Source organism: Astatotilapia calliptera, chromosome 16, assembly GCF_900246225.1.
Source record: "Astatotilapia calliptera chromosome 16, fAstCal1.2, whole genome shotgun sequence".
Taxonomy (NCBI): domain Eukaryota; kingdom Metazoa; phylum Chordata; class Actinopteri; order Cichliformes; family Cichlidae; genus Astatotilapia; species Astatotilapia calliptera.
The window spans coordinates 34,034,742-34,058,541 of NC_039317.1; the positions used below are offsets into that span (position 1 = coordinate 34,034,742).

General features: G+C 41.4%; 1 protein-coding gene and 1 long non-coding RNA gene across 5 annotated transcripts in view; both read left to right on the top strand.

The window, feature by feature from the left end:
- The window catches only part of lrp1bb (low density lipoprotein receptor-related protein 1Bb), a 270,260-nt gene that overhangs the window by 39,791 nt on the left and 206,669 nt on the right, over positions 1-23,800 (top strand). The gene's annotated exons all lie outside the window — the stretch shown is intronic.
- Positions 9,539-13,569, top strand: LOC113007507 (uncharacterized). The gene is made up of 3 exons (XR_003269918.1): positions 9,539-11,529; positions 11,756-11,813; positions 11,902-13,569. It is a non-coding gene; the product is annotated as an uncharacterized LOC113007507 (long non-coding RNA).

The window sequence follows — 23,800 nt, forward strand, 5'->3', positions numbered from 1 at the left end:
CTGGACAGGTTGCCAGCTCCTCACAGGGAAGCTTCAAGCCATCGAGCCTAAGAAGAGAAATCTTCCAGACATGCAGAAATGAAACAACGAAAAGTAGAAAGAGTGGAAATAAAACGAACATCTGACATGCCACAGCACACCTTCCCATCTGTCAAACACGCTGGCTGTTCTGTTACGGCTTCAGATGGAACTGGCACTGCTGCTGAGAGAGAGGCAGAACCAGGATCATTCAGCCACACAACAACAATCCTACACCTATGGCTAAGCAGCAAAGGAGTTTTCCAGGCTGATATAAATATCTTTGAATGGTTGGCTTATTCACAACTTTGCATTTGGCTTGCTGAAGGTCCAGGCTAATGATGCAGAGGCCTCAGAACAAGCTGGAGTTAAAGGCTCCTGCAGTGAAAGCTTTTGGGAATAGCACAAAGATAAAGAAGCATGTTCAGATGTGAAGAGGTCGGCCAGTACGCTGACGGATTTCCCACAAAATACAGTTTTCTTTCACTAATAACACAAACCTCTTTAAATCAAAACAGAAGCTCGACACACTGATGTCGTTGTTTTATTTCAAATAACAGATAAAAACCAGATAAGGTGCATCTCTCCTAACACTTGTGATCTGAGTAGTTGGACTGGACTCCCTTTGTCATTTTCCACAAAGAGCCTCGTGGCAGGGATTGATTACTGTGCTGCTGATTCCTGTAGACCTGCTGGGCTGTGCAAATGCCTTTAGATGTGTGGTGCATTTTTAATGTGTCAATGGGGACCTAAGGCAGAATTATTATGGACTAAATTACAGCCACGGTACTCCAGTAGTAGAAAAATTATGTATTTTTGAGGCTTTTAGCTGCACAGCACATGGTTGATTCCCTGAACGGATGCTGAAAACACACTTTGCATCTTTTTGTCAGAGTTCCACACTGGGGCTGCTGGGAAAAGAGGCTCCTTGTTCTCGTGCACTGGTGCTAGTTATCATCTGATCATCGTCAAGTAAAAGTGGTTTTAAGACATTTTAAGGAGATGCTGCTGCCATCACTCCCTCAGACATCAAGAGCAAGCAGTCCTGCCGTGCATAGGGAGCAGAAGTTGTGTAGCGCTGCACTCCAGGCACTGACGTTGTAAAGAGAAGCTGTTTGAGAGCTGAACTGCATGTGCCCACAGATGATGCACCGATCCTGCACACGGGTTTGTTTTGCAGCAGTTTGTTGAAACAACGAGGCTTCTTATTACTGTCACAGAAATGCATTGCATTATACGAGTGCACTGGGAAGTCTGGGACAGTGCAAACTTCACAGCACTGCTCATCAAAACAAAGCCAAACACTGATCTGCGACGTGTCACAGATACGTCCAATCACAGCCAAAACACAGAAGAACAATGTGTTTACAAATGGCGTGCTCATTATTCCCACGTCTCTTTCTTTTACCTTCTCTAAGCTTAGCTGACCTTCAGGTGAGACTAATCATCTGTAGCTAATTACTGCTCTACCTGAGTAAACAATGTGTTTTTCCATAGCGCGGTTCAAACGTTAATCATCACACACAAGTGGGAAGTTGTAATTAGTTTGATAACAATAATTAAAGTTTGAAGTAGCGGCTGCTGGCTGCTAAAAAGGACTCTCTTGTCATTAGTAATTATGTGAAGTGATTTTTCTGAACAGACGAGGGTTTCTCGAGCTTTCAGTAAACTCCACGCTGGTTTTGTTAAAGAACCTTCAGCTGAGATTTCATCTCCACAAACACAAGCAGAGGTACAGGCTTAGGTGATGATTAAGCTCACACGAGCTTCCTGTTTGGCATCAAACCTGAGCAGTGACTGGCGTGCAGTAACAGTACACGCACGTGTTGATATTTTGACATTTAGGGATGCAAAATAATCCATTTGAATGGATTTGTGCAAGTATTTTTCAGTATGAATGATTAAATAATACCAAAACAACCCTGCTGCTCTGCACATGTCAGCAGGCCATCTTTGTGACAAACAAACCATGGAGCAATAATGAGCTACCTCTTCAATAAGTTTCTCGCCTCCTGCTCAGCATCCAGCTCTGTCTCTAGTGCTTGGAGAGCACTTGGCAGTGGTCCTCCTTGTTGTGCTCGGGATGAGAAATTCAGATGAACTATATCAAACACAGACAGGATATGAAGTTGGCCGGTGAGCGAGCCTGTGAAGCCTGGCTCATCAGCAGCGACTGAAATAAAGAAGTAAGAGTGAGCTATTTACCAACATGGTGTTTTTAAGGCTTTAACCTTTGTTTTAAACGACTTCTGTGGTTACCATAGTGTTGTTGTTGCTAAGCAGACCAGAAAAGCTTAGACCTCTCCGTGCAGATAAAATCAATATCAGTGATCTCAGCACCAGACCTCATTAACTCTCGGAACAAAAACAAAAACATAAAAAATAAACTGAATTCTTACGAGGTTTCGCCCAATTAAAGCCAGCCTGATTGTCTTTTATTTATGGAATCATTGTCGTCCTTTGGTTACTTTAGTTTTCAGTCATTTGGCTTTTGTTTGAGGCGCACGGATTAGAAACGGGCAGCAGAAAAAATTCATTCTTCTTGGACGTTCAGCAGACAACGTTTACTCGTCCCAAATGTGACTCTGACAACATTGACAATAAAACTCTACCAACTCGTTTGTTTTGTAACAGAATTTTAGTGACTAGCAGCTTTTGCTGAGTGGCCAAATGGTCCAGATGGATAGATATATGGATATGCGCAGCTGGTGGAGAAGAATAGACATGAGGAGGGTGTTTCATCACGGGTGGATTTCCTGTTCCAGCAGAGGTTGGCAGACTCTGAGTCTTTTCAGAAAGTTGGAGCTTTTATTATCGTTTTTTTCATTAAAATCATTTGTTTTTTTTATAGGTGCTTTTACAGGTGCTCCAGATGTTTTGTCACAGATGGGCTGACTTCTTCTTCATGTGGCGAAAAATACAAAATTAATCAATTAATAATAAATTAAACTGGTGTATTTTAGAGGTGTGCATATGCTGACATGCTTGGACGTGTTTCCAAAGAGAAACAGTCTAAAAGTGATCCAGTGGTTTTTAATCAGCAGGTAGTTTTATCAGCTCACGTCTCTGTAGGCCAGTTTGATTGGGGGGCGTCGTTCATCGACTTTGTGTGAAGTGGACGAGCGCGATTGTGGGCGGCGTACTTTGTGTCGACTCTTCGCTTCATCTTCATGTTTGACAGACCTGCTCCACCAACCCCGTCGCTCATTTTGTGCAAAACTGTCCAAATGAGTCACTTAGCGGTGAGTGGGAGTCCCTTCAGCCCATGGAAAACATTCAAGCTAATTTATTGTCAGGCACTGAAACAATTACTGAATTGTCATTTTACTTTCAACACAAGTTTTCTCACAGGACCAGAGCAGTTGGAGATTAACTAAAACATGCAGAATACAGTAAACCTAGACCTCTATCGTTCCTTCCTATCCGTCCCTCTGAGGATGCTCACAGCTCATTTACCCTCGAAGCTACATTTTTATTGTTAAGACTGGAGGGCTTTTCTTTCATCTCAGCCTTGCCTGCACTGCACATTTGGAGTAAGCCTGATGTATGTGCAGTGAAAGGCCAAATGGAGCTTTGCATTGAGAGAGAATTGGATATGCTGCCAGATTCTCACACAGAATACATCCCACAGATTGGCTGCTATGTTTGGCTAACGTGCGCGATCAGAGCGACATCCAGGATATTCTCCTGTCATTTGGCAGTGAATGTCTCTATAAAAGTCACCCCACGAAGTGTGCAGATTACAGGGTCACCTCTCGCTCGGCATGCTAAAGGAGGTAAGCAGTGCAGACGCTCAAAGCCGCTTCCTTGTCACGTACGCTGGAACAAAACCTGTAACTGATGACTAAATGCAAACTATATGACAGCATCCCAGACCCCATTAACCAAGGAACGAGTGAAGAGGCACGAAGCCTAAAAGAGACAGTGAACAATGGACAGACAGGAGGCTTAAATATGACTTGTGGGCATTTTTCATCTCAGAATATGTTTCATTTTTCTCCTTTCATTCAATTTGAGGAAACACACATTGAATTTATTTGTTTTAGGACTAAATAATAGTTAAATGGTTCCACAGTCATGATTTGTAACTTTCATGAAGTTACAAATCCATCTTTTTCACGACATGTGGCTGCAGTCAAATTCAAAATGAGCCAAGAGAGCCCCGGTTGGATCTTAACCAGGTTCAGAGTAGAGCTTCAACGTGCAACAAGAACAAATGTGAGTGAGACAAAACATTTTTTTGAGCATGCAATTTATTGACAACAACGCTTTAACCCAATCATGCAAAATACGATTTTTTGCCATTTTTCAACTGATCCTAAGCGTTTGATCAGGACTGTATGAGAAACAAACATGTTTTCTGTCATCTTCTCTGAATAAAATATGGACTCGACAGAGAAGTCGTTGCATTTTGTGTCCATTTACATTTTGCACAGTGTTCAGGCTACATTACCGTGGCGACTGTATAGCAGCATTATTAAAATACACTTAAAAGAACACTGCACTTTTCCTTTTGCACACTTTCTTTAAGCATCACCATTAACATGCAGAGGATGTCCCAATAGTTGTTTCATTTTTGAATAGTGTGCATAGTAGCGTGACGCACCAGAGCAGCCTCGCCGTACGTCACCGGAGACACAAAACACAAGGCGATAAGTCTATAAACGCTTCTCGCTGTTTTCACGGCGTGCACCTATGATGGAGGCAAAACTGGATGAACAAGAAACATTTAGAATCATCGCAGAGCGTTTCTCATCTGTCTGACGTGGGGCGGTAATTGAATTGTTTAGTGTTCAAACTTGGGCTCCCCCACACTCTCTGTGTAAATGATGTCCTTAGTCTCCATTGATCCATTCTTTCTTTTTTCAGCGCACATCTAATAATTCTCCATCCTGTCTGTTACTAGTTAACATCATTCAGAGGTGATTAAGCAGCTCATAAATAAACAGAAACATGAAATTAATAAAACAAAACACAAAAGTGATGAGATTTTCTAAATAGGGCAAATTAGCATGTGTGCCTGTGAGAGTTGTTGGCGATCTATTAACACTATGCTAATGTCTAAACAAAGACACAGCCAGTTAATTTCAAGAGTGACCAGCTTTCAACCAAGGGCAGGTCGAAATCAAGCAGATGCAAACAGGGAGCATGCTGCCTGCTAACCTGAATATTGCAGTGGAATCACATGCACGTGTTTGTCTCCAGAAGCATCCTGGCAGTTTAGATCAATGCGAGGCCCCCGGAGGGGACCTGATGGGATTTTTAGATGTACGGTCAAACTCGTCTGTTAGAATTTGCCGGGGGCGATACGTGGCCTCAGATTGAGGTGGAGGCAGGACCCAACCAGAGCAGAGAACTCAAACTACACACACCTGTGAGGGTGGTGGACTGTTCTGCATAGAAGAGCACGAAGCTATTTATTGCATCGTGTAACATGCAGACATGAGTGTAACACACCTCCGTTGGACTCCCAGTAATAGCTGCAGGCTGCATCCTTGTATGCACCTTGCGTTGGGCTCTTCTCCCTCTGACGTCACTGTGTGTTCAGGTGCGTTTTGCTGTGTTACGCAGAGACATCAGTATTACAGAGCAGCAGGGATTTGTGAGGCCAGGCTCTAAGCATGGTGAGGTTTTGGCAGCTTTCAGCCGTCCACCTCGCTCTGGTAATATGTGCCCGTCTCACTCCAATGCATGAACATCCTCGCAGCTACAGTCACGCATCAGGAGCAACATAAGACTCGCTTTTCTTTGGCTTTAAATTCTGAGCATATTTTCAGTAAACTATTGTATGTGTCGCATTTTTTTTTTATAAATTGTGTTTGTTTTACACAAATCCAAAGAATGCCAGCTGCAGAAATCAGCAGTGATACATCCCACAGGTCCTGTATAAACTGTACCCGTATGCACAAGCAGAGAGCAGCCATGAATGTCCAGCTGCAGATATAAAGCAAACGTAACATGAGCAGTCTTTTGGTCTGCTGGCTCTTAAAATTAGGTGATGTTCTTCATTGTATTACTAAAGGTAACAAAGGCAGGTTTCTGTACTCTGAGTATGTCATTTGTTCCATCAGACAGACATCATTCACTTTCTGGATCCATGTATGAATTGTGATAGTTGTGCATTGTCGGGCTGCAGTGAGTTATATATTTAACAGATAAGTGTTGGCTTTGCAGTCAGTAAGTTCCTTCCCAACGCTGCGACTGTAGGACTTAGTGGAATATTTACTTTGAAAACTTCTTTGAGAGCATCAAATATCTGCGTCCAGAACACAGAGTTTGGGCTCTGAACGTCAGCAGCAGCGTTTTGTTCTGGTGAAGATGATCCGTAACTCTGGCTCAGTGTTTTACATCCAAGAAAATAGAACTTTTTTATTACTAATGTGCAACACTGTAGCTGTTTACGTATCCACTTTAGCATCACTGCAAGGAAAACTCCACTAAGTTCAAAAAGACGTTTGCATATTTTAGTTTGTGTCTTTTATCAAATCCACAGCGCGCACATTCATCAGGGAAACGTCGCTGGATTAATCTTTCTAAGCTCTCTGCTTACTGGGTTTGATGGAAATGGATGCATATCAGAACCAGTTACATTTAATAAAGTTAATACAAAATGTATCAAAGAACATCTTATTGGCTTTTGAAGTTTTAAGTCTGCGTTTCATTAAATTTATATCCTTTTATCCTCTTTTTAATTGTTGCATTGTCTCAGGTTATTTTCTGTAAAGCTCTTTGTGACTCACATCTGTGGAAATAAATATAAATAAATATTGTTTGCTTCGTAATCTCATGACTGTTGATGCATAAACACATAATGTTCAGGAACAGCTTGATGCTTGCAGTCAAAGTGTGGCAGCAATTATATAAGCGCTGATATTTTGGGGGCTTTGACCTGTGGTCACTAAGAAACTGTGACAAGTGGCAATCGGGCCTGTGCTCTTCCGTGAGCGGCAAATGGGTGATGAAGGTTCAACTTGCCAGGTGGGAAAGCATTTCATGCAGGGAGAGTGGGAACTAGAGTCACCTTGCCTGGGGGGCAGACTTATGCACTTGCTGGAGTAAGTCAGTGCTGTTGCTGAGGACATGAAGTCAGTGACTCACGCTGGCCCAGGGCCGCTGGAGTCTGTCACCTTCAGATGGCCATTTGCCCGTCGGTGGAGAGACTTTGTCTGCTGGTGCTCACAGGCTGAGCCTCGCATGAGCAGGTGGCGCACAAACACGCCAGCAGGGATGTCTTTTTTTGGCATCGTCTTTAATAAACATGGAAATCTTATCACAGTATTTTCAGGCTGCAGTGAGAGCACAGGCTGGACGCAGTTTTGATTACAGATGTTTGAGACGTTTGATGCCTTTTAGTAGAAAGTGACAGTTTCATTATTAACCTTTGACCCGTTAGATCGAAAGATGTGGAGGGAAACGATGTGAAACAACGTGAAATAGATACAAATGTGCCTTTACTTAATGTTCAGGATGATGCTTTTTTCTTTAGTTCTTTGTTTACATAAGTCGCCCGCACAGTGTCTTTTTTTATGACATTATGCAAAGAGCTGAATGGGCGAATCCTCGGTGGTGTGGCAGGTTATTAATTGAGATCATCAATAACAACAGGCCCTGTTTTCTGTCTCTTGAGGAGATCATTCATCATGTGAGGTCGGTGCAATCAGGCGAGAAAAATAGGGCAGATCTGGTCATTGTGAGCAGCGTCTTGTAGAAGTGGAAATTTACTATACCCTCTCCACAGTGACAGAGTGCCATAACATCAGCCCCGCTTTGGTGTGAAATTACAACAGCGTGTTTCCGCCTGTGGTCATGTGCATGGCTGACAAATCCAATCAGGTATTAGACGTGTCTTTTTCCCCCTTGTCTTTGCATTTGTGGTTAAAAAATAAAAAGTATAAGTGGAATTATAATATCCTTGGCTTGGAAGTAGGAGAAATTTAAATGCAGGGTTATTTTTTAAAAAGATTGCACCATTATGAAGTGAATTCAAACAAGGTTGAAAAATGAGTAATAGCACAATACCACCTGTATCTGTGTGAGCTGGTGAGGCTCTCGCATGCTGACCGTTAAGCTGCTCAAACTCAAAACATTCAGAGGTAATTTTCATGTAAAATACATAAAGTTTTCAATGTGACACAGAGGGAGTGTTCGTTAATCGGGTCCCAAAACGATAAACTGTCAGGCACTCAGTAAAGGACATAAAATAGATTGAATTAAATTTGAAGTAAATCATAACAAAATAACTTGTGTGTTTTTTACAGCTATGCTTTATTTATGAACTTGTTTCCTTTGCCTTGCCTGCTTTTTACACAGTGGCATTTCCACAGTGAGTGTCCTTGGAACAGTCAGTCATTTATTACAACACTCTGACAGTCTGCCCTCTCATAGGCGTCTGTATGCAGTAGTGATGGGATTTCCGGCTCTTTTTAGAGAACCGGCTCTTTCGGCTCGGCTCACTAAAAAGAGCCGGCTCTTTCCGCTCTGAACCGGCTCTTCAGGTTGTTTTGTTGTTTAATTAATTTATTATTAACAATAATATAAAATTATGCACAGAAGGAATTACTAATGTAAAAAAAAGTGGTTTTATTTATATATGTTTATATATAAATATATGCGGTGGCCCCTACAGACAAAACACGTACAAACTCCAAAACACATTTCTAGCGTTAATTGACCTTCCAAAACAGCTACCTAGATCACTTAAATTACACAATTGAAAGCATGAAAGCATATGTGTATTGTTTGTGTATTTATACACAAGCATTCAAATATAGTCAAATAATTAAAAAAATGAATGCTCATTTACCTGTTACTACCACACACCAAATCCGGTCGTTGGTACTTGCTGGCTTGTGTAGCCTCTAACAAAAGCTCAACACTGCCCCCTAGCATCCTGGAGCACTTCTGTTGTCTTTTGTACGTGTTTTGAGTTTTTATGTGCTTCGGAGTTTTTACGTGTTTTTACGTGATTTGAAGTTTGTATGTGCTTTGTCTCTAGGGGCCACCGTAAATATACTTTTATTTATTCACTCCACATAAAATGTAATAAATAAATCACATAATACAAAAATCAACTATTCACATTTCAACTTTTAACTATTTAAGTTTTCAGCTTTTTCCTTTTACAAATTTAAAGTGAAACAACACAAAACGCTGCAAACCACAACACAATTAAATATAACTTATAATATGAAAACAAAAAGAACATGCATATTCTCTGTCATATGGACCTGCATGAATAAACTTTCTGAATCCTTTATCATCTGCAACTGAAAATAGTTGTGGATGATTACTATACCTTTCTAATGTGACGTTGTTGTCCCTGCCTCTCTCTCTCTCCCTCCCGCTCTGTTCCTGTGCTACTGAGTGTAACTACCGCCCCTCCCCCCTCTGCCCAGCGTAAAGCACAAGGCTGGCGTGCGGAGTGAAGCGGAAAAAAGTGCGAGAGAGAGGCTGAGAGAAAGAAAAACAAAAAAAAACCACGGCTCGCGATAAGGAGCCGGCTCGCGTCGTTCACGTCAAAGACCCGGCTCTAAGAGCCATTTCGTTCACGAACGACCCATCACTAGTCTGCAGCTGACACACGTGTTCTGTTCTGTAGGTAGTTTGATGCCACTTTACTCAAACGACCCCCGACTGCTCCGATCACTAACAACAACCCAGCCAGGATCCAGTTCCTGTACAAAGACGGAGACATTTTGTAACCTTAAAGGCTCTGGCCTGATTTCCTGCTCAATATTACTTTGGAGTTCATGCGTGTTCTGAACTAGAGCTGTGCATTTTGTTCCCCATTTCCTCCAACTGGACTCCAGTGGGAAAAGCTTCAGATCCGGTGTGGGTACCAGGAATAATTGCAGCCACCCAAACCTACAGTGACACACGAATGGGTGCGTCAGGATAGTCAGTAAAGTTTTCTTTAGAGCTGGAACATAAAACATTTGTTTTGAAGAACGAGTCTGTTAAAACTGGGTCATTTCACAGTGACGGAGAAACATCACAAAGCTGTGCCGGAGCATATACGTAAGAATGAATCGTTTGTTTGCTTTCTGCTAACGAGGCTGTGTTGTCTGGGCTTGTCAACTAAGATCTAATTACTGACACTGCTTTATTTGCTCTCACATAATGGAAACATTAAATCAGTACTGCTCCCAAAACAGCTATTAACCAGTGAGCTAACACAGGTCAGTTTGACTACGCCTGCATATTTCTCTGCAGTATGTAAGGCGTGTAGCCCAGACACAGATTTCCTGCTATTTCAGCCAGGGCGGCGTGTCCACAACAGCTTCTTTATCGCGCGGCCATGTGCTTGAAACCTGGGAACTGCTCACTCATACAGGCCGCTGCATCCCCGCTCTCGCCCATCAACAGATTTGTAATAATTTCCCTATAAAACCATTAACATGTGCCAGTTTCATGTCGGAGGCGAGTGTTTGATGTGTGGTTTGTGTGAAGCTGCTCGGCACAGTTTTATGCAAATGCACCGTGAAGAGCTGAACACTACAGCGTCGCAGCAAAAGCCACGAAGGTCTGTTTTCTTCCAGTCTGCAAAGAGTTTTTGTGGCGTGCGCTCACGCAGCCATCGTACACTACGTTCAGAACATTCACGTGAAATGTGTCAAACACCTTCAGATTATTAGCAGCTCTGTAAACAATTAGACGTGTAATCCAGCTTTGTTCTCATGAACAGCCCTCGTCCCAGGGCGCCGGTCTGTGTCAATACTGCAGGTTTCCCATTTCATCTGTGATTGGATGCCTCGAACCCAGGAAGCTGCAAATAATTATATTTCTCTTCTGAGATAAGAACTGGAAATATTTTTTCTTTCATTTTTTCACCTGCCTGAAGTTGACTTAAAGTCGTGACTTGAAATTGCACATGAACCTTCTGCACACCTTTGCAGTGACTCAAGGATTTATTACACGAGGACACCAGACATTCGAGTTAATAGTCTTACCAACAGCATTTTCTGATTAACAGTATTTTATAACCTGTTGGCTGCTTTGGCACAGAACTTAAAGCGTAATCAGATTACTGGTTTTGATCCACCTTGCTGCTCCATAACTGCTGTTTTTGTTTGAAATGCTCGAGAAATGAAAATGAAAAAGGAAACTTGAATTCAAATTCTTTCCGCTCAAATGCAAACACAGCGGAGTGCGGTTAATATGTGCAATAAAATGGATGCATATTTAAAGCCACTTGTTCGGACAGTGTTATTATGTTCGTGCTCTAGTTTCACTGCACTCGGACCTTAAAGGAAGTTTCAGTTTCCGTGTGTTTCTAACCCATGAAGGCTGGTGAAACTGATCAATTTTCATTTGCATGTTTTAAATAATAAACCCTGTATTTTTTTATTCCCATGAATCCTGCTGCTCTTTCTTGAGTCTCCATGTTGGAAACTCCGGAGGTGAAAACCAGTTACTCATGAAATGAAGTCATGTGTTGAGTCTGGCGGTGCCGCACGTGTTTCCTGTGGAGACGAATAGCCAAGCTTACCTCGTTTTTTTCTCCCTGTCCATGTAAGTAAGACGTTTATAATAATTTCAGCTGTCAGCACCAGACCTGAAACATAGGTTTTACATCTTGTACCTAATGAGGTCTTTATCAGAGCAACACTACTACAGTCTTTCATTAAATATGCATAAGCTTAGATTCAGGTGTTGACATAGCGTTGCTTTGGGAGTTCAGTGAAAAATGTGCTCCAACCGTTTAATACTGAACTGTGTTCTTTTGAATCCCCCTCAGATTGCATCATCGCTGTCTTGTTGAGGCAGCATCACCCACTAGGAGGACGCATCCACACGTACGCTCGCAGGCACTGGCTGGTTTTTCTCACATCGATTCACTTTGAACAACTTCAATTTTGAATGATGTTTCATGTCTCTTTCCAGCACCCCACTGTGCTCGCGCCTCACTGGCACTGCAGCCGTGTCTTGGAGGGATAGCAAAATGCCAGCCCTTATTCGCTCCTCGCAAACAGCTACCAGCTATCGCGCTCCTCTGAAAAGCACCCGTGAAAAAACCAGCGGGGAACGTTTGACAGCCAATCTTTAAGCATAAGTAAGAACGGAGGCAATGAGAGAGGAAGACATCTGAATTCACCTTTTAGTTCAATATTTGATTCCTTATTGTTGATTTTGAAATATTTCTGCACTTTATCCAATAAGACTCACCTTAGAAACAAACTCAGTAAAAGCTTGATTATTCTTTTGTTCCACATGAGACATTTAGACATGTTCAAAGTTTGTTGTCATGGATTTTGGCCTAAATTAGGAAACTAATTAGAGAACACTGAAAAGGAGCCCCATCAACACGCCGTCCTTCGGTATGCAGAAACATGTCATTGTAGAATTTGGGGTTTTTTTGGTTGCCAGTCAGTGAATGTGTTGAGTACCATGCAAAGTACAAAACCCTCTCTTTAACTGTCATGTTTGAAAGCTTGAAAGCCTTCCTCATCTTTTCAAGAGCAGGGATTGCTATCATTTGTCTTGCAAAGCTTGAAAGCTTTCAGCTTCTTTTCTCAGCTGAAATTGCTGTAATTCATTGGACAATAAACAAGACAAAGCTGCTGTTTTTGACAGAATTGTTAGAAATGCCAGAAAAACGTGTAGGAACGAAAATAAGACGCTGGCGTTATCGCAGACAGGCCGAAGTCGACGGATTATCCTGACGAATCTACGTCAGATAATGCGAGGAATGCAGCGGTAATGTGTAGCTTTTAGTTTTAATACTACTGCCTTAACTCTCTAAACAAGCTGAATATTTGCTGTTACTGTATGTAGAGAAAAGCTAAAGTATGCCAGTGCCTGTATGTGTGGACTTAAGAATGCCAGGTTGTTCAAACAGCAGCACGTTTTCTTCCATGAAGCGTCCCTTTTTGGTCAAATAGCTTCACTATTCATATACATATTACATGAGTTTTCTCTTCATCCTCCCTCTAGTGTACTTGACTTTTGAAAACAGGATAATAATAAAAAAAATCAGAAGGGAAAGAGACAAAAAGTCTGTCTTGAATGTGGATGTCAAGTAGTCTAGTTTTCATCTTCTGCTGCTCTGAGCTCGTACTGTGTTTGACTCTCCATCTCTGACTGTATTTCATTAAAAATGCAGAAAGTAAACACGGCTTTCAAATCCACACCTGTGGAAATACCTGGTCTGCAGAAATGAGCAGCTGCAAGACATGTGTCTGAGCTGCTTAGACAGTGTTGTTGATGGTTGTTTGGCGTCTGCTCCCTCCTCGTTTTTATTTGCATGTATTGATTTGCTGTACACTTTTAAAATGTTGCAATAAACCTTTTAAACCTGTTTGGCTTAAAGCTGTTTTTCATTAAACAGTAAAGAAGAGCCGAAGAATGACGTGGCTGGGGTTTAATAATCATGCCTCTCAGTGGAGTTGGACAGCTCCATAAATGTTTCAGTCCTGCAGTTTTGGTGTGTTTTGAACATTCCTGCTGATTGTGATGAATGTGCACAGAAAATACCGTTTGGAAAATAAAAAAAATCTCTATTTGGAAAAATTCTGTTGATGACAGAGAGCAGATTGTATGGAAGCCCGTTTCCGCGACTAAAAAAAAAAAAAAAGATCCATAACTCAAAATTTTGAGTTATTTTCTCGAAATTTCGACATATTAACTTGAGATTTCGATTTATTAACTCAAAATTTTGAGAAAAGCAACTTGAAATTTCGAGTTGGCGCTGCCAATCAGTAACTACGTGAATGACGTCATTTCCTTGTTACCCGGAAGCTGAAGCCCTCAGCTATAAATGCTACAGCTAAGCTACCGGTATTACATCCAGTCGTGAATGCACAGATTGCTGAGTGTTTTCAGCCTGGCTTCACAAATGATGAAATCCCTGTGTTATTAGCTGAATCACATGGTGTTACTATCAGCAAACGTACTCGCCAAAGCGCCAATTTGTTGGGATCCGTTTTTGAGTGTGCGTTCCTCTGCGCCATATGCTTCCGGGTAACAAGAAAGCGACCTCATTCACGTATATTTTTGATTGGCAGAGCTAACTCGAAATTTTGAGAAAAGTAACTCGAAATTTCGAGTTATGGATACTAGCTTTTTTGTTTTTATTTAGTGGCGGAAACGGGCTTCCATAAGATTGTAACGGGCAAACAGAAATCAAATAAAATTACTAAAATAACAGCATGTCTTTATCCTGTCTTCCTTCTCTCACTCCAACCAATCACAGCAGATGGCCCCGCCCCTCCCGAAGCCTGGTTCTGCTGGAGGTTTCTTCCTGTTAAAAGGGAGTTTTTCCTTCCCACTGTCGCCACAATGCTTGCTCACAGGGGGTCATATGATTGTTATTATTGTAGGGTCTACCTCACAATATAAAGCACCTTGAGGCGACTGTTGTTTGGCGCTGTATAAATAAATATAACTAAAATTGAATATAACTAAAACTGTGCTCATCTTTACAAACAAAATCGCTCGAGACTCTAGGAGATATTTCCAAACCTAATATAATTCTTTTAAAGTATTTTTCTCCATATCACATCAGCCACAGCGTTCAGATGCTTTTTTTTTCCATCTTTTTTAAGTTAATCGAGTTTGGTAAAAAAAACCCAACTTACTCTAACCTCCACTGTAAGAGAAAAATACCTGATTTAAATTATGCTGATGTTCCTTTGACATTTGTCTTTTTGTAAATCTTTGAGCCACCTTCAACAATGCTGACATTTCTACATCTGCTGTCATGTGTCTGTGAGTTGCTAGCTGACATGCATATGCACTACTGAAAGTGTTTACATCACAGAAAATTGTTTAGCAGCTTTCAGAGTAGTTTTTAGTGTCAGAGCCAGCGAGGTCTGCCCCTCCCCGCTCAGCCATATTTTCCTTTACCTAACTAAGCTGTTTGTAGTGCCTGAACATAACCACTGAGTTAAAGTGACCCTAAAAAGAAGTGCAAATACAAAGGTCCCAGCTGGTGGGCTGCATTGCCGCACCAGTGGTGTCAGAGCATTAACTGCAAAGGTCACTTTGTGTGTAACAGAAAGATGCAGCTGGATCATCGGCCACCTTAACAAAAATATTCGATAACCGACCGAGCTTAATGTTGGAACTTCAGATGAAGAATCCGAGTGTGTGCTTGTCACTTTATTTGGCAGGAAGTGTATATAAAATAAATATTTATGCAGTAACGCCTTCAGTATAACCTAATTTATAAAACCAGTGAACTTGTAAAATGGGTAAGGGAGCAATGATAATTAGTATGATGAAGTTCCATTAGCTGACACACATCACTTCACATTCGGATATTAAAGGACACGAGTACATACGAGTGAGTCCATGCATGAGATGAACTGATCTGCTGTGGAGTTTCTGCTCACGTCCGCAGCAGGTAGTTTGTAGCTGCATCTCAAGCGCTGACATTGATTATCTCTCTCATTTTGATCATTATTGTTAACGGCGGCTGCTCACACAAATACTTACTCTATGTTACCGTGACAACGTATCACTGCTACTGTAAATGACACAGTCCGACCTCGGAAACGGAGACATGAAAGACTTTGTTCATTGATGACTGTGAGGACCACAGCGGTGCGTAGCACACAGACACGCCTCACTGTTGACTTCATTGTTGTTTTTAGTTGTTTTTAAAGCCATTTTTGTCAAATGAATTTCTAATTTGCTGCTCGGAGCTTTGCGACAGTAAAGTTTGTATTTATGTTTGTGCTGATGTGTAACAAGGCTCTTTAAAGGTCATGTAAGTTGTTTTACTATTATTTCCCCCCTAATAAGCTATCCTCATGCTTCATTTAAAAAGAGCATGTATGGTCCTGCACATATTAACCCAAATCTACAAGTTGCTGCCAGCCTTGTTCATTAGCTGCATAAAGGTCACGCATCGAGTAATGAGGCGAGCTGCACAATTCCACAATTAGACTTTGTTCTCATCAGTTTTGGGTGGCACTGCTGAACTCTTATTTTCTCACTTAATTTGACCTGAAAGGATTTGTGAAAAAGTCAAAGGCTTAACGATTGACTGAGCATTTATGCTTATTGGTGTGCTGTTAGGTATGTTTACAGCGTTTATTTTCAAACCAGTAGTGATAAGTCTGTGAAACTGCTTGCATGCCGTATTATCATTCACGATGAGTGAGTGAAAGTGGATCGAGTGAAGTTGTGCCTGCGTGCAGAAGGCAAACTCAGGGCTATTTGTTCTAATACAAAAACGATTTTTACCACGACACATCAAAAAAAGGCGTCTCGTAACCTTTTAGTGGCGTCTGTCTGTTTTGCATGACGGGGCACATCGGATGGCCTTTTTCCCATTTTCCCTGAGCCACCTGAAGTCATGGAGGTGTAGCTTTCACGCTCGCGTTATAATCACTCGATAGTGGGGGAGGAGGAGACTCTTAACAATTTTCCATCCCTCCACCTTCAGCATCGGACACACCAAATTGATTTTAATCAGGCAATAAAGTAGATCTGATCCTCCCTCTGTTGACTCACTTTCATGCCCCAAAGAGGCCGACCTGATCGACTTCTCTGATGGATTTTAGTCATAACTGCCAACAGCGGCATCAATACAGACAATCTCTTTCATTTCAGTTGCATTCAGAGAAGACTGGGGCTCGGTTGGTGTTTGTGGAGAGGTTTCAATAGTTTATGTCTCAAATACTTTGATCCTTTAATCCAGTCCTCCAGAGATGGATAAGATAAAAAATGCACGTCTAATAACGTCACAGTAAGTGTTTTTGTTTGAGTTTTGTTTGTGTAATTGCTGTTTCTGAAACAAGCATAGAAAAATATGACTACGGCGATGCTGGAACACTTTGCATGTGTAACGTTGGTTTGAGTATCTGTGCACTGCACACATTGTTAGTACTTCTTACAGTTGGTGTAAATGTAATTAAGGCTTAAGGGGCAGATAATTAAAGAGCCAGCAGGAGCGTCCTTTCAAGAAGGACTTTATAGGTTTTATATTAAAACAGAAATTGAGAAGTAATTGTAGTTGGGCTGTATTATTGTAGACTGGTTACCTTACAATACGAAGCTCAGTGGGTGACTGTTGTTATTTGGTGCTATATAAATAAAATTGATTTGAACTGAAACTATTATCTGACAGCAGCATGCTGATATCTAACTGTAAATATCTAAAAGCAGCATTTTTAGATTTTGCTTAAAGCTGAATGAAAACTGAAAATATTCTCTTCTTGCCACCCAGTTGCCAAGTTTTGCCTGCAGTAGACCAACATAAAATCCCCAAAGCTGTGATATTCAGAGACCCTCCTTGAAAAATAATTTCCATTTTAAAATGTGACCTTTATGCAAAGTTAAAGGGCAAACGCACCCTTCTGGTCCACCGGTCCATTGTCCTGTGTCTGTCTTGTTTTGCGCTTCAGATCATATCAGATTTATTTTACCCTGGAAACGTGCGCATAACCAGGGCCCTTCAAAAATAATGGGTATACGTGATAAAATTGTTGCACGAGTGTGTAAATCCTGACATTAGTTTCACATAAATATGTATGATGATGGAAATGGTTTGCATAAAAAAAGAAAAATACTGGAAAAGGCCAACGAGTGGTCACAGTTTACAAAAGCACAAATGCTGTTTTATCTTTGCTTTTTTGGTTCATTCAAGACTCTGCAGGGCCTTTCATACAAGCCTATAATACAGATCACACTACATATCTGCAGGGCAGAAGGCTGCTTTTCCTGTCCCACAGCTTTGCAAAGGAATTGAGATTTTTGTCTCGTTTAGGAAATATTAATGGAGGCAGCTTGTTTTTTGCTTGAGGCTGGGATGTGAGAAGCACTCAGCGTCGTTCCCCGCTTTGTTTAACATGTAATAAATATTTCTTATCATTTCCTCACACTCATTACAGATACTAAACCACTTACATGTGCATTAGCATTAGCATTAGCAATATGATAACAGAGAGTCAAGATAAATTCACGAGTTATTGAAATGCTTCTGTTGTAAAGGTTACAGGATGTACTGCAATAATAACAGCCTTGCTAATATGTACTGTGCAGTCGACTTTTATGGCTGTTAGAAGTTACAGTTAAATACTTTATTTCTTGGCTCTATTGTATGAAGAAAACTCTGACTCCCTGAATTTGTTGAGTCATAGCAGACGATGATAAACACAGTGCATCATGAGCCCTACAGTGACTCAGTAAACCATAAGTATTTAACCTAACCTTTATTTAAACCATACTGCACAACCAGTATGAAGACCATTTACTTCCTCATTTGCGTTCTTCCATTTCCTTTCTTTTGTGTAATATAGTGTTTTTCCTCCTGACCTATCAGGGTATGGACTCCACTACACGCCTAAAGGTGTGCTGTGGTTTCTGCATCAACATGTTAGCAACAGATCCTTAAGTCCTGTAAGCTGTGAGGTGGAGCCTCCAAGTATTAGATTTGCTTGTCCAACACATCCCACAGATGCTTGATTGGGTTGAACTCTGGGGAATCTGGAGGCCAAGTCGGCACCTCAAACTCAAACTGGTTGCTGTGATCCTCAAACTGTTCCAGAACCTTTCCTGATTTGTGGGAGGATGCGTTATCCTGCTGAAAGAGGGAGCACGGTGTATGTGCTCTGCAACATGCTTAGGTGGCAGTGGTCCTTATCAATAAACTTCCACATGGATGGCAGGACCCAAGGTTCCCAGCAGAGCATTAGCACAGTTCCCAGCAGCGTAACATTGCCTGGACATGGGCACCTTGACTGATGGAGCTCCATACACAACAAACTGCCATTCTTCACCTTTCTACCAGAACCAGCATGAACTTTTTCTGGAATCTGAGCTACAGCAGCTCGTCTGTTGGATCGGACCACACGTGACCCTGTCGCTGGTTTACCACGTTCCTTCCATGGACCAGTTTTTGTAGAGTCTTACAGCTGCAGACTGGGAACTCCCCACAAGAGCTGCAGTCTTGAACCTGCCAATATCCTTCAGCTTGCCCATTTCTCCTGTGTCGAATACATCAACAAAGCACATTAACTATATTTATAGTGGTGTTGTACAAGCAGAGGAGGACGGCCGTAGTGATAGATGAAGCTATACTGAACATCAGGACATTTTTTTAGATAGATCGATGACACTGTACATTTCTTTATAAAAAGAGCTTTATGCATGAACAGAGCAATACTCCCGGGAAGCATTTTCTTTAGCCCTTGGTTTATATCCCAGTGAAACGATCACACCACTATCATGGCTTATAAGGCCGGTTTGTGTTGTGAGTAACATTGGAAGGGACATGTTGGAACGAGGCTAATCAGATCTGCGTAAGCCGACTCCCAGCTGTGCAGCTTTGCAGATTTCACTGATAACTAAAGTGGAAAACCTTAAATAAAGGGCAAGTCCATCTTAATCGCATGTTTCTATGGTCCAGTGGCAACCAATGAGACAGAAATGTCACATTAGCCATGTGAAGGGGTGGGTTTTTTTTTTTTACTATATAAACAGTCAAACTATTGTTGCTGATTTTGGCTTCACATTAAATAATCAATTTTGGCTATGACCACTTAAGAGGTTAAAATGTAACTAATATGTGATACTATGGAACAACATAATCGCTACACATGAGTCTTATTATTATTCTTAGGCTACGTTCACTCTGCAGGTCTTGATGCTCAATTCCGATTTTTTATTCAAATCCGAATAAGTAGTGTTCACACTACAAATAAAATGCGACAGCAAAGGCGCTCTAGTGTGAACGCTCAAAGCGGCCGCATGCACAAAAGAAGATGTCACACACAACGCGCTCTGTTTAGACACAGAGCAACAGTATTGGTTGACTGATGGCCCTTAATATAAAGACTTCAGACTTTACGTTTCCCAATTTTTTAAAGTTATTTTGTCATTTAAATAGTAATGTAAATAACCTAATAATGATCCTTATTGCTGTTTTAGAGTGGCGGTGCTTCAAAGGATAGTTGCAGATTATACAGTATAAATAAAATGTTCACGTTTCTCCAACATTGTCTTTCCAACAGTTTCACTGACATCTACACTGGATGGACAGGAAGCGTTCACGTCGTCTTCTCCGGCGCTGATAATTGGCATCTGTCTTGTGTCAGTGACGTAAAAGACGGATTTAATGCGACGTGACCATCAAACAGCAGTCGCTTTCTAAAACATCGGATATGTATCGGATTCAGGACCACATACGAAAGTGACCCAGATCGGATTTGAAAATATCGGATTTGTGCCGTTCACACTGACACACCATGATGGATATGGGTCGCATAGGGTCAAAAAAGTCGGATTTGATGCGCTTTCGCTTGCAGTGTTAACTTAGCCATAGTCACTTGTGCCACATACAGCTGTGTGGGGTTCACAGAGAGAGACGCACTTTCTCATTCACACCCAAGTAATTTAACACACATGTCTTTGGCCCTTTGTGGCACAGGAAGAAAGTTCAAAGTCCAGTTGCAGTCTTTTAAAACATGACCTTTTTCAGAGGATTTTTTAAAGTAATAAATATTTTTTTAGTAGTAGTGTAAGAAGAAGATGACTTGTTCTCTGTCTATCAGGTGTCTGTTGGAAAAAGTGTGTTGGATAAACTGAAAACAGCAGATGGGACGTCAGTCTTTAAGAAAATCCCTCCGTCAGTCATTTATCTCACATGCTTTGACTGTAAGCAGTGTGCCCACAGCAGGATTAATGCCATATTTAGACTCGCTCCAGTGTTAGAGGAGAATCAAACTGTAAATATATATTTAATCTTAATTCAGTCACTCATTGTTTTATCTTTTCTAACTCTATAGCTGAAATAAAGAATGCGAACATACTGTTTTTGTGTTGTTTTTTTACGAGGTGATTTTGAATTGAAGTCGAGTGTGGAGTTGTTAAATAACGGCCGTCTCTTTGCACCGTGAGGAGGCCGGGAGGATGTGATCCCTCACCATAACGGCTTCACTCCACTCTGATAATGCGGTTTAATCCTGAGGCTACACCCAAGGCACTGACATGCCCACAACCTCGCGGTGGAAACCTTGACTGGCACTTCACCCCTCAGTGATGACAAAAACCCCGTCTACTTAAGCAGCTATTACTCCACCTGATTGGTAATCATGACATGGAGTGGGGCATAAATCTCTCACACTGCAGCTGGTTAAGATAGAGGTCTTTGAAGGAACACAGTGATTAGGTGACCTTGGATGGAGCACAGAAAGGGGGCCAAGCGAGGAGCGGCTTTGGGGGGTTGTACTTTTCTATTATTGGCGGTATAATGACACATTCTCATGCAAATGAAATTCACATACGTAGGTTACAGCCCATTTTTAAGAGCTTGAAACTGTACAGCTCCAAGCTCATCTTCATTTCTTACCCTGCTATTCATCCTCACACACCATCCTCACACACTTACTGATTTAATTTGGACAAACTAAGAAGCAAAAAGTTTTTCTTCTTCTGATAAATTCTCAAACAGCAGGTTTGCTGAATTGTTTACACAGTAAAAAACAATTAAAGGAAATCTGGCCTCACACTGAGTTAATACACCTAACAGCTTAAATCCGCACCTCTTCAACGGTCTTTGGAATTAATTTGCATCTGAAAAAGCCAACAAAGCTCTTCCATGTGGAGATGATCTCGATGTATAGTGTAGAACAAGAACATTAGTTTGACAGGTTACCCTGTGGGTAAAGTGGATGCGCTCATTCACAGCTGACACGTCAAATATGAGGTCTGAATTCAGATTCTAGACATGCAGTTTGCAGGTTTTACTAAGCTGAGCTTCTGAAACAGTGTCTATGTTTTCATTAAAAAGTTTATTGTGCTAATAATGCATTTATTAATCGTAATGTAAACATTAGGAGTGCAACAATACTCGTATCGATATTGAACCGTTCGATACAGTGCTTTCGGTTCGGTACGCATATGTATGGAACAATACAACATTTGTAATTTATTTTATCAACTTTCCTTCTGACGATGTTGTCTGTGTTGAGCGCTCAGTGGATCTGCGCTCGACTACTCCGCCTAGGCTGCACTGTCGAGCGCAGATCCACTGAGCACAGGGCAAGCTAGCAAGACAGAAGCTAAGCTCGTTGCAACATGGCAAATTGAACCTCCCCCACCCTCATTCAGATCTGGTCTTTGGAACTATTTTGGTTTTCATGTGACGTATGACCCTGAAGGTAAGCGAGTCATGGACTAAAGTAAAACAGTATGTTGGATGTGCCACGCAATGCTCAATTACATGGGTGGGAGCTAGTGTGTTAGCGCAGTTAGCTCGTTAACGTGTTGGCCGTCCAGCCCCAGGCACCGGGCGATCCGCGGTAGCTCGTTAACGGAGATTTGCCGTGTTGTGGCGTTAACGTCATTTCAGATTAACGCTGACAGCACTAGTGGGAACACAACGAATATGACTGCACATTTACTCCGACATCATCCTAGTGCAAAGACAAGTCGAAGCAGACAAAAACAACAAGCACGCATGCTACAAACTTTACCCGAGTCATTTAGACAGCCGTTAGCACAGGATTCTCCTTATGGGGACCTGATATGTTTAATATGCTGCTGAGAATATAGCCCAGAAGAAGCGTATAGTAGAGCTTTTATTTTGAAAGAGCCATTTCTCTGTAATAAACTCTCTTTTCCAAAGATGAGTGATTCCTCCATCAGATAGATTTATTATTTATTACTTTGTTGTTTCAGCAACATTAAATTTAAAAACTGTACTTTTGAGTTAAAATATATATTTATAATTTTAATAAATGACAAATGAAAAAATCATGAACATTTTTTTTTTTTATCGAAAAAATATCGAACCGTGACACCAAAGTACCGAACCGTGAATTTTGTGTATCGTTGCACCCCTAATAAACATGTTATTCTAGCAAAATAAGGTTGTTCATGTCAATAAGGCAGTTGTATTTACAGATAGCAATGTGGATTTTTTAATGCTCCGGTTTCTCGACTGGCATCACAGATTTCAACAGTCTGTCAGCTCAGGTGATGAAAATCATCGGATCGTCTCCGAGGTAGAGTCACAGAGTCCTATTTATAAGTTCCTTGCAGTAGAGTGAAGTGCACTCAAAATACTGGAAATATCTACTATATGTTTCTGATGTTTGAATTTAAATTCATATATATGTTTTTGACACATGCATATTGTACCAACAAGCACAGCGAGTCAGACGCTGTCAGTCAGGACAACAAGGCAGCCTGCAGGGTAAACAAGGTGGCTTTTAGCAATGTGAGAGAAGAATCAAAGTGACAGTCACAGCAGTAACGTTGCTATTTAAACGTGTGTAACAGCAGCGGCGTGCGTCTCTGTGTCGTCAGCGTGGACTTTGATCACGCTTTAAGTTGCCCGTCTTTGTCATTAAGCAGCGGAGCTACGCAGGAACTCTGATTCTTGTAACTTTGTGACCACTGCTGCGGTCGCCGCTCATGAAACAAGAGCCAGGGTGACAGAAAACGACATTAATAATCCTTTAAGCTCTTAAATTTCAAAAGATTACTTCTGGCTGTCATGTGGGTGCAGTGCCACGCTGATCCATCTGCTAAGCGTTTCCTTTCCACTACTGTTAATTAGCCCAGTCCTCAAGACCCACTTAGCTTGCATGTTTTGCGCTGTAGACATCCTGCAGACGGCTGCACATCTGATCCAATTAAGAGCTACACATTCACCTGACACCTCAGTCAGATCAGGTGTGAAGAGCTCGGTTCTCGTTCAAATTGGAGACATTTACTGTAAAATCTTCACAGGCAATTATAAGACATTGCATCTTGTCATGAGAAAGCACGGAGCGGCGGCTAACCCGAGTAAAAGCTTTAACATGCTCATCTTAAATAAATAAATCAATAA